Source organism: Vicia villosa, unplaced genomic scaffold (assembly GCF_029867415.1).
Source record: "Vicia villosa cultivar HV-30 ecotype Madison, WI unplaced genomic scaffold, Vvil1.0 ctg.000107F_1_1, whole genome shotgun sequence".
NCBI lineage: Eukaryota > Viridiplantae > Streptophyta > Magnoliopsida > Fabales > Fabaceae > Vicia > Vicia villosa.
This window is the reverse complement of record NW_026705018.1, coordinates 1,091,973-1,102,510: the sequence shown is the minus strand read 5'-3', so window position 1 is coordinate 1,102,510 and position 10,538 is coordinate 1,091,973.

Genomic DNA, 10,538 nt, shown 5'->3' with positions numbered 1-10,538 from the left:
TCACATTGATATTTTTTCTGCATTAGTGTTCCATACATGTTCATAAAAAAATTCATATCATTGATCATAAACATTGAGCACTATACTATCACTGATAATTGCTTGCTTGAAAGGGAAGATCAATCCAAGATGGATATATTATTCATCTTCATAAACTCTTGTATCATTCAAAAATATTATTCTTCCTTACTATCCATGATTGTTGGAAGTAAGTGTTGTGTTTTGAAGAGGATTGTTCTTCATTCACATTAGTGTTGTTTGATCCTAAAGGTGTTAAGAACCTTTGATTACCCTATAGGTTAGATAGTAAGCATAGGCTTGTACAATAATTCTAACTATAGTGAAATCTCTTTCGTGTTAGAAAGGGGACTGGATTACTCTCGGATTGTGAGGGGAACCAGTATATATCCTTGCGTTCTTTACTTTTCCTCATTTTATTGCTCTCATCACCATTATCAAGAAAAGAAAAGAATCACTCAAAAACCTTCATACATTCAACCAAAAATTGTTAGAAGTATTCTCATAAAACCGATTAAATTTTTGAAGACCTAATTCACCCCCCCCTCTTAGGCGTACTTTAGACTTACAATTGGCATCAGAGCATGTTATAGGTAACCTGTTCCTAAAGATCCAAAATGGCTTCCGCAAATCAAAATCCAGTTTTTAAAGACGGTGGTAGCAACAACAAGGCTCCGCTATTTTGTGGTGAATATTTCGATTTCTGGAAAATTCGGATGAAGGCTCATTTAGAAGCACAAGGAGAAGAAATATGGGAGGTTGTCCTTGAAGGTCCTCATGTTCCTGTAACTATCGTCAATGGTGTTGGATCAAATAAACCTAAATCATCATGGGATAATAACGATAGAAAGAAGGTTCTTGCTAACAAAAAGGCTATCAATCTTCTTCAAGGTGCTCTTAGTATGGATGAATTTTTTCGAGTATCGACATGTACAACAACAAAGGAAATATGGGATACTCTTGTAGAAACTCATGAAGGTACCACTGAAGTTAAAATATCAAGATTAAATACCTTAAGTCAAGAGTACGAACTATTTAGAATGAAGCCCGGAGAAACTATTCTCGAATTGCAAAAACGATTTGTTCATTTGACAAATCACTTGAAGGCACTTGGTAAGACCCTCACTACCAAAAGTAACGGCGATATCCGAAAAGAAAAATCTGTCAAAATTGACTTCCACAACATTATTTAGAAATCTTCAAGAATATGAGACGGAACTTGGAAGATTGGAAAAACATGAGAACTTAGAAAAAAATCCAAAGGCATTGCATTAAAGGTAGATTCAAAAGAAAGCCAAATGAAAGATGCACCGGAGGAAGATGAAAACTTCTTGCTTCTAGTGAAAAGGTTAGGCAAATATTTTGGTCATAAAAATAATATTGATAATACTAACTATGTCAAAGGAAAGAAATTCTCAAAGCATAAGGATAAAGAAGCCTCCACTTTAGCACAAGAAGTTACATGCTATGAATGTGGGAAACAAGGGCACATAAAGCCAGATTGTCCAAAACTTTCTAAGAAAAATGGATTCAAAGGCAAAAAGGAGTTCAAAAATAAAAATGCCTATATTGCATGGGAAGATAATGAAGTAAGTTCCTCATCCGATTCAGATAGTGACGAAAGTGCAAATCTAGCACTGATGGCATCACACCACTCAGACGATGAAGAAGGCGAGGTTAGTTATGGTGATTCTCTTTTTGATAATGGTGCACAAGGTGCAATAGATGAACTATTAAATGAGTGCAAAATTCTCTATAAAACTATCTCATCTCAAAAGAAAATAATATCATCTTTAGAAGAAAAGTTTAAAATAATTGAAGAAGAACATAAAGATGAAAAAGAAAAAATGATTAGTGTTCAAAAAGAAAATGTTGCATGCAAGAACTGTGAATCACTCTCTTTCCAAATTATTCAATTAAAACGTGTTTTAGAAAGATATGAAAAGGGACAAATTGGATTGGAAAATGTTCTTAGCACACAAAGATACTCTAATGATAAAAGTGGACTTGGTTTTTCAAAGTTCTCTCAACCAAGTTCCAACAAAACTATCTTTGTCAAGCCTAGTAACCAACCAATTCAAGAGAAAGTGAACAAGCCTAAAGTAATTCAACATTATCCTAAAAGGAAAAACTTTGTTAAGAAGAAATCTTATCCTCCTAGATATAGAAGTAATTTTGAACCTACTTGCTTTTATTGTGGTATTATTGGCCATACACCTAATGCTTGCTATGTAAGAAACTTTAGTGTACCAAGTGGGCATTATGTGTGGGTTAAGAAAGGAACTAACTATGATGGACCCAAAGCCGTTTGGGTACCTAACAAAACTTAATTTGTTTTGTAGGTTTGCTTGAAGACCACTTCAAACTTATGGTATCTAGATAGTGGTTGTTCAAAGCATATGACGGGAGATATAAACCAATTTTTTAGATCTAAAGCTTAAGGCCAAGGGTTATGTCACTTATGGAAATAACAATAAAGGAAGGATTCTTGGCAAAGGCAAAGTTGGTGCACCACCTTTCACATCCATTGAAGATGTTCTTTATGTTGAAGGACTAAAGCATAATCTTCTTAGCATTAGCCAACTTTGTGACAAAGGCTTCAAGATCAAATTTACTAAAGAGGAATGCTTGATTATTGATGAAGTCACCAATGAGGTAAAACTCAAAGGTACAAGAATTAATAACATTTTTATGATTTCTTTAAATGATTTATCTTTGAAAGTAAAATGTCTTTTGGTAAACAATAATAATGAATCATGGTTATGGCATAAAAGAGCAGCCCATATTCATATGGATCATTTAAATAAATTAACCAAACATGACCTTGTTGTTGGCGTACCTAAGATAAAGTTTGTCAAAGATAAATTATGTGATGCTTATCAAAAGGGAAAACAAACCTGTTAGAACAAGATTTGTTCTGATCAATTATCTTAGTTTTGATGATAACAATAATATGAATTTTGCTTAAGATAATATGGTACTCTAATCCAATGCAATTTCCTTTTCAGGAAATATATAAAGAGTACGCATAATTCAGCGCTCAGAAGCTTTGTCTCAAAGGGTTCAGCATGCAACATCAGAACATGGTCTGGCAAGACATCAGAAGATGGTCGAAGCAGAATCAGAACATGGGTCTATGGAAGCATCAGAAGAACAAGAGAACAGAAGCACTGAAGTTCTGATGGTATCACGCTCAGAAGCACTTCAAGGTCAGAAGATCAGAAGATGCTATGCACCAAGCTATTTGACTCTGATGATATTCAAACGTTGTATTCACAAACATCAGATCAGAAGAAAGTACAAGTGGCAAGCTACGCTGACTGACAAAAGGAACGTTAAAAGCTATTCTAGGCTACGTCAGTAGACACAGCGTGAACAAGGCTCGAGGTAGTTGACAAAAGCGTATAACATTAAATGCGATGCTGTACGGAACACGCAAAGCATTAAATGCACTCAACGGTCATCTTCTCCAACGCCTATAAATATGAAGTTCTGATGAGAAGCAAAAAAAAAAACGATCCTGAACAAAACAACTTGCTGAAACGCTGTTCAATCCAAAGCTCAGAATCTTCATCTTCATCAAAGCTCACTACATTGCTGTTGTAATATATTAGTGAGATTAAGCTTAAACGTTAAGAGAAATATCACAGTTGTGATTATCGCTTTTAAGAAGCATGTGTAATACTCTTAGAATTGATTACATTAAGTTGTAAGGAACTAGAGTGATCGTGTGGATCAGAATACTCTAGGAAGTATTAGAAGTGATCTAAGCAGGTTGTAACTAGAGTGATCGTGTGGATCAGTAGACTCTAGAAAAGTCTTAGAGGGTATCTAAGCAGTTGTTCCTGGAGTGATCAGTGTGTGATCAGAAGACTCTAGAAGACTTAGTTGCTGACTAAGTGGAGAACCATTGTAATCCGTGCGATTAGTGGATTAAATCCTCAGTTGAGGTAAATCATCTCTGCGGGGGTGGATTGGAGTAGTTTAGTTAACAACGAACCAGGATAAAAATAACTGTGCAATTTATTTTTATCTGTCAAGTTTTTAAAGCTACACTTATTCAAACCCCCCCTTTCTAAGTGTTTTTCTATCCTTCAATTGGCATCAGAGCGCCGGTTCTAAGGTGCAAGCACTTAACCGTGTTTAGAAAAGATTCAGGAAGAGAAAAACGCTTCAGTAAAAGATGGCTGGTGAAATTCCAACAGACCCACCTGCATCTACATCTGGCTCTGCTGAGCAATACAATGGTAACAATGGTTATACTAGACCACCAGTATTTGATGGTGAAAACTTTGAATACTGGAAAGATAAACTGGAAAGTTACTTTCTGGGTCTAGATGGTGATCTATGGGATCTTCTGATGGATGGTTACAAACATCCAGTAAATGCCAGAGGCGTAAAGCTGACAAGGCAAGAAATGAATGATGATCAGAAAAAGCTTTTCAGGAATCATCATAAATGCAGAACTGTTTTGCTGAATGCTATCTCTCATGCTGAGTATGAGAAGATATCTAACAGGGAAACGGCCTATGACATATATGAGTCCTTGAAAATGACTCATGAAGGAAATGCTCAAGTCAAGGAGACTAAAGCTCTAGCTTTAATCCAGAAGTATGAAGCCTTCAAGATGGAGGATGATGAAGACATTGAAAAGATGTTTTCAAGATTTCAAACTCTTACTGCTGGATTGAGAGTTCTTGACAAGGGATACACCAAGGCTGATCATGTAAAGAAGATCATCAGAAGCTTACCCAGAAGATGGGGTCCTATGGTGACTGCATTCAAGATTGCAAAGAATCTGAATGAAGTTTCTCTGGAAGAGCTTATCAGTGCCTTGAGAAGTCATGAAATAGAGCTGGACGCAAATGAGCCTCAAAAGAAAGGTAAGTCTATTGCATTAAAATCCAATATCACGAAATGCACTAACGCTTTTCAGGCTAGAGAAGAAGATCCTGAAGAATCAGAATCTGAAGAAGAAGATGAACTGTCCTTGATCTCCAGAAGGCTAAATCAACTCTGGAAGACCAAGCAAAGGAAGTTCAGAGGCTTCAGAAGTTCAAGGAAATTTGAACGTGGAGAATCTTCTGATGAAAGAAGATTTGACAAGAAGAAGGTCATGTGCTATGAATGCAATGAGCCTGGACACTTCAAGAATGAATGTCCAAATCTTCAGAAGGAAAATCCCAAGAAGAAGTTTCATAAGAAGAAAAGTCTTATGGCAACCTGGGATGAGTCAGAAGATGATTCAGACTCTGAAGATGAGCAGGCTAACTGTGCGCTGATGGCGACAGAAGATGACAGATCAGAATCTACATCAGAATCAGATTCTGAAGAGGTATTCTCTGAACTTACTAGAGATGAGTTAGTTTCCGGTCTAACTGAACTTCTGGAACTCAAGTCTCAGATTAGTCTCAAATACAAAAAGCTGAAAAAGCTATTTGAATTTAAAACAAAGAAGCTTGAGTTGGAGAATTCTGAATTAAAAGAAAAACTTTTAAAATTATCCAATAATGTTGGATCTCCTTCTGATTCAGAACAATCCATTCCTAGTCTAAACCAAATTCTGAAAGAATATGATTTAAGTTTCAGGAAGTTCTTATCTAGAAGTATTGGCAGAAGTCAGCTAGCTTCTATGATATATGCTGTGTCTGGAAACAAAAGAGTTGGCATTGGTTTTGAGGGTGAAACCCCATACAAACTTGAACCTGTTGATGAAATGAAATTCACATACAAGCCATTGTATGATCAGTTCAAGTATGGCCACTCCCATGATATTAGGCACACTTCACATGCTCAAAGTTTTCACATAACACACACCAAAAAGCATGTGACACAACCTAGGAAATATCATGAAACTCACATTAAAAATTATAATGCTGTTCCTCCTATTGCTTACAATGTTAAACCCAAGTTCAATCAGAACTTGAGAAAATCTAACAAGAAAGGACCCAAGAAAATGTGGGTACCAAAGAAAAAGACTATTTCTTTTGCAGATTCTCTTGGTGACAAAGAAGATAAAAGTCAACATGACATGTCTCCTAGACTCAAGTTGATCTCAACACTTGAAGGGAAGAAAGACTGTCTTCCAAGTTCTGGTACTTAAATCTGTTGAAGAAACTTTGTCTGAAGGAGATCAGAAAAGATAGTTTATCAGTCTTGAAATCATCTGTTTTGTTTGTTCTCAAGCAATGGTGTTTTGTTCTTGAGTATTCTAAATGCTCTAAATGCTACAGAATATACAAAATTGAAACATTGATTGTGGACGAATCAATAAACATCTGGTTTGATGATAAACTTGTTTCTGATGAATCAAAGAGCTTAAGATTTTCTGCAGATACAGTTTTGTCTTATCAGAAGCTGCAGAACAAAGAAGTGAACCTCCAAAAGCTGTGTATATCAGAAGTAATGGATCAGAAGATCATTCAGATTTATATCAGCACACTTCAGAAGGAGCGTTTCCAGAAGAGAAAGTTGATCAGATCAGAAGCAGTGATAAGAATCTGAAGGTGTAAAGTCTATTCTGAAATTTACAGCTGTCATCTATTATCTGATGGTGAACACGTGTCTGTACGGTTAGTACAAAGCGTGCAGTTGAAAAGACGCCGACCTAGGTAACTGTTTTAAATCATTTCATTTACCACGTTCTCTCTCCTCACGTCACTCATCATTTAATAAAATTGATTTCTTTTGATTCTGGAACTGTTCAGTTTATATTTCTTATTATTTTCCGTTTCAAATCCGTCTCTATATATTCTTTTCAAATCATTTCTTACATTTTTTTTTCGCTCCCTTGTCTCTCTCTCCTTGCATTCTCTCGTTTGAAAAGTTCTTAGGCGTTTTCTAAAAACCCTAATCGAAAACCAAGTTCGCTCTTCTTGTTCGTTTTTGTTCATTCTGCATCCATGGCTGCTTTCTCATCCCAAAATGCTGAGTCATCTGTTCCTCATCATCTCCAAGAAGAAACTTTGCAACTCACTCCTGTTGTTGCATGTTCCATTCCTAAAGATGAATTGGAAGTTCTGTGTGAACTCATGGTTGACTTTGACAACATTGAAGAAAACCAATTTCACCTTAAAGAAGACATCATCTTTCAAGGATGGACCTCGTTGTTCGCTGAGTTCGTTGGTCCAGTTTATCCGGATCTTGTCAAGGAGTTCTGGGTACATGCTGTGGTTGCTCCAAAATCTATACTTTCTTTCGTCCATGGAAAGTTTGTCGTTATTACTGAAAACATCCTAAGAATGATGTTTGATCTGAAAAACCCTGAAGGGGTTTTTGAGCTTGATCAAAGGGCAGATATGGGAGATGTCCTATCCACTCTTTATCCAAATGTCAAGAAAACAAAATACGTCAAGGAATTGAGAGATGTCTACAGAATCTGGACAAAGATCCTTCTTGGGTGTTTCTACCATAGGAAATCAACACATGCTTCGGATTTCATCAGTAATGATCAAAGGTATATTCTTTATTGCATTGCCACTCAGAAAAAGGTTGATGCGATTTACATTATCTTCAACCATATGTGGAAAGCAGTAAAGGATTCCAGAAACGCTTTCAGAAAAGAAAATGGTGGAACAATCATTCCTTTTGGTAGAATTATTACAAACCTTCTGGTGCATTCCAAGATTGTTGAGAGTCTGGAGTCTGAAGGTATTATCAAAAACCTTGCTGTCACCTCTGGAGCCTGTCTGAATGCTTTTTCTTTGAAGAAGATGAAAATTATTGACACTATCCTCAAAGTTCCTCAACCTCTAGCTGGAACAAGAATCAGAAGAAAACCAGTACTAGCTGACTTTGAAACCTTCTTCAATAGTGAGGTACCTGAAGTCAGAACTAAGTATCTGAAGTCACAAAAAGAGGATAAGAGTCTTAAAGATCAAGACAAAGGTGCTCCTATTAAAGTGAATCGTAAGAAGGAAGAAAGGACCAAAAGAAAGTTTGATCATCCTGCTTCTACCACCAATAAAGAAATGGTCCCAGAAGAAGTCATTGCAAAGGTTGCTAAGGCTGTCTCTGCTGATTTTGAGAAGAAAAAGAAGGAAGCTGAGAAAAAGAAGAAGAAGTCTAATAACAATGCTGAGATTGTTGGAGTTGTTGAGAAGAAGAAAATCGGAAAAAGAAAGATGATTCTTCAAGAATCTGATGAAGAAAATATCTCTCAAGAGGCTGAGAATCAACCAGAAGTTCTGGCATATGTCAGAAGGAAAGAAATCGCTAGCGGCAAAACAAAGATTTTTGAAGAGCCGAAGAGTAAGAAGCAGAAGAAGACTGAGGATGTGGCCAAAGCTTTTCTGAGAGGTTCTAAAGGTATATGCATTTCTGAACCTAATTCTGTTCCTGCTGTCTGTTCAGAAGCTGCACCAATAGAGGTTGTCCCTACACCTGAACCAGAAAAAAGCCACATCAGAATCACCAGTCTTTGTCCATGTTCTTACACCTCCATCTTCTCCTATAACCATTCCTTCCTCTCCACCTACCATAAATCCTGTTCTGGATATACTACCCCTTCAAACTCTCTTTCCATCTCAACCTTCTCTCAATGCCCCTCTTGAACAATCTCCTGCTGCAGAATATGGAGATGCTTCTATGCAAGAAGCAGATGCTGAAGATCATGTTGCTAGATCTGATCCTGTTGAGGAAATCCCTGCAAATGATCTATCTATGGAAGCTGCAGATCAACATGCTATTCCTGTGGTTGAAAGCGGTGAAGCTTCTTTTGATGAATCTTCTCGTCTTGCAAAGACTCTGGAAGAAATTCAGAAAAGACAGGATGAGCAAAGCTCACTCAATGCTGAGTATAGCGCTTTCATGGTGAGGCAAGAAGGACACAACAATATGGTTCAAGAGATGCTGACCAAGATCTTGTCAAGACTAGGGCCATCTTAGATTGAGTCTGTGTTGTTTCTTTCTTTTCGTTGCATCTGTCTTTGTGCATCTGATCTTTCTTATCTTCATGTACTTCTGTACCTGCTGTTTGAACTTTAATGAAATCATCTTCTTCCTCCGTGTGTTTCGTTGGTTTATCTCTGAATCTTTTTTGTTTTTTGATGATATGACAAAAAGGGGGAGAAAGATAAATGATAAATGATTTGATTTAATCAGTTGCATTCACTAACAAGAACTGCAAGTTCTATATGGTTTAAGTGTTTTGCAGGTATAAAGAAGTGAAGAGAATCTTCAAAGCAAACACAAGAAGCAAAACCATGGAAACTGAAGCAAGCTTAGTGCTGTCAAGCTTCAGAAATCAGAAGCAAGAAAGAAGAATGAATCAGAAGCACTGATAATAAAATTTGATCCATATTTGTCTATTTGCTATGACAAAATTCTATTTGCTCTGATACATTATTTTTAGCCTATATGGCTCTGATACATATCATGTGTTCTAATATACATTTTATGTTCTAACTCGTTCATGCTGACTTTTGTCGTTTAGTTTTTGTTCTGTAACATTTCAGGATGTAGAGATGCTCAGATGATGCTCTGGTACATTCAACAATGTTCTGATACAAATCTAGCATGAAGTGATGTTGGTAGAAATTCAAAGCTCTGAAGCTATCCGAGGGAAGCAGAAATCAGAAGCTGCGAATGTTCTAAAGATCCAGAAAACTCAAGTTCTGAAGCTGTCCTAGATGGAAGCAGAAGTCAGAAGCTGTGAATGTTCAGAAGATCAAAGAAATTCAAGTTCTGAAGCTGTCCTAGATGGAAGCAGAAGTCAGAAACTGTGAATGTTCAGAAGATCAAAGAAATTCAAGTTCTGAAGCTGTCCTAGATGGAAGCAGGAATCAGAAGCTGTGAGTGTTCTAGGAATCTAAAGAAATTCTAGTTCTGAAGCTGTCCTATGGAAGCAGAAGTCAGAAGCTATGAATTCTCTGAAGACAGAAGCCTATATGATCGTCTCTACCAAAATAATCAGGGAAGTCTTTTATTAAAGTTCTTCGAGTATTTATTTCAGGGGGAGATTATTTATCTCAGGGGGAGATTGTTAATCTCAGGGGGAGACATATTCATATGCTTATGCTATAGCTGTGTAATTTGTCTTTTGCCGTCTATTCTTTCTGATCGCAAATTCATATCATTTATATATGTTTTTGTCATCATCAAAAAGGGGGAGATTGTTAGAACAAGATTTGTTCTGATCAATTATCTTAGTTTTGATGATAACAATAATATGAATTTTGCTTAAGATAATATGGTACTCTAATCCAATGCAATTTCCTTTTCAGGAAATATATAAAGAGTACGCATAATTCAGCGCTTAGAAGCTTTGTCTCAAAGGGTTCAGCATGCAACATCAGAACATGGTCTGGCAAGACATCAGAAGATGGTCGAAGCAGAATCAGAACATGGGTCTATGGAAGCATCAGAAGAACAAGAGAACAGAAGCACTGAAGTTCTGATGGTATCACGCTCAGAAGCACTTCAAGGTCAGAAGATCAGAAGATGCTATGCACCAAGCTGTTTGACTCTGATGATATTCAAACGTTGTATTCACAAACATCATATCAGAAGAAAGTACAAGT